Genomic DNA, 5,869 nt, shown 5'->3' with positions numbered 1-5,869 from the left:
CGTATTTTGTTCTTTTTTCCCCTTTTGGTATCACTCTACTGCTTTATATTTGAAAAATGTTCTATAAAACATCAATTAAAAAAAAAAGAATTTTGGCTGCCCCCCCCAAAAGGTATTTTATTATGAAGGTTTTTATAATATGTATGTAGAAAGTCTAACACAAGGGATTGGGCACACAGAGGAACTCCTCTAAATTTGGAGTCATTTTTTGCATACAATACTCTTCTGCTAAATTGGGAACAGCCTTTCCATGAGTAAGAGAGGCTTTCAACCAGCACAAGAGCACCTTCCAAGCCACTCTCTTGTTACTCATGACTCCTCCAATAAATGTGGTTTCCAGGAACCGATGTTTCGGGACAACTCACCAGGAAGTTCCTTTCGCAGATCCCATGGCACCAGACGAGGCCTTCGCAAGGCCATTATGGCATTTACCTTTTGTTTCCGTGGGGTTTCCACTTGGAGTACTGCCAGGCAACTGTTTACTTTTGCTATTTTTTCCCCATAGTCCCCATCATTACGTTTAATGGCAGTAGAATGTTGACACGTCATTCACAGCAGAGTATGAGAAACCTGTGTCTTGAAGTCAAATTTTTAGGACTTCACAGGAAATGGGGCCCTAGCGTAAAGGCAATTGCCCTGTGATAACTATCAGAGCCAGACAAATCAGAGTACATTTAAGATGATGTAAACTGGAAGTCACAACATTGCTCTGGTGTTCTAGGGAAATTTCTTGGCATTGTAGTGATTTTGTTTTTAATAATATTTCGTCCTTTTATTGCTGTCTGCCAGTAAACTCCAGGAAAGTCCAATATTAGAAATGAACTGGCATGCCGAGACATTTCACCGAACTTCCCATTGCTAATAAGGCAAGCGACCTGGTGAAAATATTTCTACCCAGTGTCATTTTGTGAGGAAAAGAAGCAAAGAGTCTGGAGGGGTTTTGCATACATTTCAGTGCAAGGCTATGGTAAGTCATTTGTGTTCTGAAAAGGCAGGGTGCTCATCTGCTTCCTGAGGGGAACTTTCAGGAAATCCTTTCATTTCTCAGTCCCCACATTGGCAGTCCGGTGAGTTTAGCGCCTTAGACTATGCAAGCGTTTATATTCTAAATCTGTGAAGCACTTTCTGCTAGGTATTGGAACCTGGGCTTAGCAACTTGATCATAAATAAGAAAGAGGTAGGGGGTGAACAGACAAAACTACATTCTTCAGGGTGGTTAAAGCAAAAAAGGATTGTGAAGAGCTCCAAAAGGACTTCTCCAAACTGAGCGAATGAACAGTAAAATGACAGATGCAACGGAATGTACACATGTGTGAAATGATGCAGGTTGGGGCAAAAATATATATCTTAATTTCACATATACACTCATGGGGTCTGAACTGACAGTGCCAGATCAGGAAGGGGAACTTGGGGTTATAGTGGATAGCTCTGTGAAGATGTGGACCCCGTGTGTGGCAGCCATGAAAAAAGCATATTCCATGATAGGAAACTTCGGGAAATGAAATGAAAACAAAACTTGCTGGTGTAATGCCATTATACAAATTTATGGGACGACACACTTGGAGTACTGTGTACCGGTCACCACACCTCAAAAAGGATATTGCAGAGTTGGGGGAAAGTTCAGAAAAGGGCAACCCAAATGATCCAGAGGGTGGAGCAACACCCCTTTGAGGAAGGATTACAACATTTGGGTGCGGTTTTTGTTTTTGTTTTAGTATAGAGAAAAGGTCAGTAAGAGGGACATGACAGAGGTGTATAAAATTATCCACGGTGTTGAGAAGGGGATAGAGAAAAGCTTTTCTCCCTCTCTCATAATGCTAGGACTTGGAGGCATCCAAGGATGATAAATGTTGGAAGATCCAAGACAGATCTTCACACAGTGCATTGTTAAATTCACTCGCCGAAAGGCAGTGATGGCCGTCAACTTTAAAAGAGGATTAGACAAATTCATGGGCAACAAGGCTCTCAATGGATGCTACCCAAGATGGCTATGTTCTAAATACCAGTTCGTGGAAACCGCAAGAGGGGAGGGTGCTGTTACACTCAGGTCCTGTTTGCGAAATCCACACATGTATCTGGTTGACCACTGCAAGAACAGGATGCTGTACTAGCTAGATGGACTACCGGCCTGATCCAGTAGGTCCTTCTTATGCTCTTAATTCTAACAGCAGCTTTAGGTTCTATACACTTTGTTCCAGAATTAAGGCACTGACTCTTGATTGCTACAAGGTGCCTTCAGACGTGTTGGGTGCCTTCAGGTGCCTTCAGACAGACTACCATCAGTCCCACAATGGGAATCATGGTTCAAAACATCTGGAGGGCACCAGGTTGACACAGGCTTCAGGTTTAAGAAAAGAGCAGAGAGGTAAACTTTTTACGAGCCTGTTGAATTTCTTTTGGAGGTTGTTTCTGGAATGTCACTGGAATGCAGTCTCTGATCTCACAATGCACCCAGCCTACTTCAGGATAGTCCCGCAATATCTTCTCTTCCCCAGGGTAGGTCTATGTATCTAAGGCATGCAGGAGGTAGTTCCCCTGATTAAACCAGAAGAGGCATGCAGATTACCGGAGGGTAGGTACCGGTACCTCAGGGTGAAAACGCTCCCAATATTATTTTAGTTAATTAAGATTATTTACTTTATTCCTTCGCGTTCTTAAAGTGACAGCATATTCCTGGGGAAGTAAAGAAAATGGTTGATGGGGCCTCATAGGTACCCAGGAGTCACCAATTATAGAGAACACATTGAGCAGAGGAAGCAATCAAAAGTTGCTGGTTGGTAAAGCCTAGCAAACTTTTTCAGCAGCCCAGCAAACTTTTTCACCATTTTACCCTCACAACCATGTGGGGTAGGTTAGGCCAAGAGAAGATGACTTTCCCAAGGTCAGTCAGTGAGCTTTTTGCCTGAGTGGGGGTTTGAACCTAGGTCCTAGTCTAGCACTCTAACCACTACACCATGTTGCGTAGGATGGGCACATCTATTATAATTTGCAGAGCCGGTGCTCCACACCAGCAGCTGTATTCTTGCTGTGTGGTACAACTGTGCAACCCTCTTACCTATTATGAGCGAGAATTGTGATTCAGGCCACTGCATTTGAGATCCCTCCTGGAAAATACTTGTCAGCTTGAAACCTGGTTATAGGCTATGCTAGTGGTCTAAAATGCAGCCTCCCCCAAAGAAGTCAGGGAAATGCCAGTGTGTTTAAAATGCTTAATTTGCGGTTCACGCAGAAGGCTTTGTCATTTGCATGAGGTACTTCAGCGTGATATAGAACACCTCTTGTGACTGAAAGATATGAGTAACAGCTTTGCAATGCTGAGCAGATAAGAATAAAAAAGAAATTTCGTAAAGGACATTCTTTGACCATTGACATATCAACATTTAACGATGCTGCCTCTTGAGTGCCTGCATATGATAAGGGAATGCGACTTTGAAATCTGATTAAGATCCAACCCAGTCACCATTCTGGCTCCGAGATTTAAAGCCACCAAACAGCTTTAGGCCAGGCATAGGCAAACTCTGCCCTCCAGATGTTTTGGGACTACAACTCCCATCATTCCGACAATGAAATAATCCAACAGTTTTTGGAGGAAAATGGACTGCGTAAAATACCAGAGGAGAATAAGACTACTCTCAACCACCCAATTACAAGGCAGGAGATAGAAGAAGCAATAAATCACATGCAATTGGGTAAGGCTCCAGGACCGGACAGACTTACAGCAAAATACTACAAAACCTTAAAAGAATGGATGATTCAACCGATGATGGAGGTATGCAACGAAATACTAAAGGGGAAAAGGGCATTGGAGTCGTGGAAAGAAGCCTACATTACCCTGATACCAAAACCAGACACAGATAAAACCCAAGTGAGAAATTACAGACCAATCTCCTTACTGAATGTGGACTATAAAATATTTGCAAGTATATTGGCTAAAAGGTTGAAAAGTGTTAGCTAGGGATGATGGGAGTTGTAGTCCCAAAACATCTGGAGGGCAGAGTTTGCCTATGCCTGCTTTAGGCTGTTTTATGTGCTTTTCAGAGCTAAGTGTTTAGTACCTAAGAAGGTGATGACCTTTGTCTTATTATCCTCCGCTTTGAAATTCAGGCTGCATCTGCACCATATAGCTAAAACTTTATTATACCATTTTATTAGTCATGGCCTCCCTCAAAGAATCCTGGGAACTGTAGTTTGTGACGAGACTTGTCAGGAGACCTTGATTTCTCCCACAGGGCTCAAATTCCCAGAGTTCCCTGGGAAGAGGGATTGTTAAAACTACTCTGGAAATTGTATCTTTGTGAGGGAAATAGGGGCCTCCTACAACTCTCAGCGTCTTTAACAAAGTACAATTCCCAGGATTCCTTGGGGGGAAAGCATGACTTGTAAAGTGGTATAATTGTGCTTGATGCTATAACAGTTTATGATGTTGATGTGGCTTCAAAGTAGAGTGGAGACAGCTTTCTGTCTGAATGAATCCAGAATGTTCCAGAGCCAGAGCCAGTTTAAGATTTTTGGGGGTGAGGCTTGGCAAAGATCCCCCTCCACTATTGGTGCTCTAAGTGCTTCTGGGTCTAGCTACCATTTTAAGTTCCCACAAAGGAGTTTTACTATGGGGCATTGTGAGAAATCCAAAATGGAATCTAGACCGACCCACTCTGTGCTGATTAGAGCACAAGAAAAATAATGTGGAGCCCAATGTAGAGCCCATGTTGACCATAGTGGTAAGTGCTGACAGGGAACTGCCAGGTCAGTAATACTAGTGTGAAAATGCCACCCCTGAGCACAGATACCTCTTTCAAAGACTCTCCAATGGAAATTATTGTTCAGTGGAATGTATGCAAAGTTATGTTTGGTGATGTGGTATGTAGTGATGTGCCTGCAGATATTATTATTTATTGAATTTATATACTGCCCTACACCCAGAGGTCTCAAGGCGGTTCACAGAATATGATAGATATGAACTAGCACATCACTACATACAGATCAACACTGCAACATTTCATGATATACTGGCCCTATCCAAATGTTCAAAGATGGGGATATAAAGTACGGAGAATGAGCAGAGACCCACCCACCTCTGAATACCAATTGCTGGGATTCACAAGCAGTGAGGGGAGCTGTTGTACTCTGGGTCCTGCTTGCAGGCTTTCCATAGGGATCTGGTTGGTTACTGTGAGAACAGGATGCCGAACTCTGTGGACTTTTCACCTGAGCCAGCAACGCTCTCCTCATCTACCTGCACTGGTTCTACCCCTAACCTTCACATATTGAGGCCAAAGGTCTTAAGCAGGATTCCTAGCAATGACTGCGAACTTTGCACAATCAAGGTTTCTGATCGCAAGGAGGATTCTAAGCATACTTAGCTGAATGTGTGAAGAATTCCCCTTTGGGCTTCCCACTCAGTGTGGAAAAGCAGAGACAAGGATATTCAGAGGCAGATGCACATGTCCTGGCCCATTTTATTCTGTATTACTTCCTTCCGCATTCTTTGATGCCTAAATAGGGCTACTGTAACTGGTGCAGGGGGAAAGGTTGGGTTATATCCCCCAGGGTTATAAACACAGCTTTATCTCAAAGGAGGAGGGAGTGTAAACTCTCTTTCTCCCCCAGCATTCCTAGCATGGTCTGCTGCATACCCCTCTCCCACTTTCCTCTACCTCTGGGAAAAGAGGTGAATAAAGCTGTTAGACTCAATGTTCCTGACAATCTGTTAGGAGGTGGTCATGTTGTGTGGCTTGGTGCTTCCTCTCCTGGTAGGGCAGCTGTGTGAGCACATTTACCTACTTACGGACAACAGCTGCTAGACTGGAATGACAGTTCTAAGAATAGCAACTGCAATAACTGCAAGAATAAAACAATGCTAAGAACAATG

This window comes from Lacerta agilis, chromosome 3 (genome assembly GCF_009819535.1).
Source record: "Lacerta agilis isolate rLacAgi1 chromosome 3, rLacAgi1.pri, whole genome shotgun sequence".
NCBI classification, from domain to species: domain Eukaryota; kingdom Metazoa; phylum Chordata; class Lepidosauria; order Squamata; family Lacertidae; genus Lacerta; species Lacerta agilis.
The sequence above is the reverse complement of the archived record's forward strand: the minus strand, read 5'-3'. Positions refer to the sequence as shown.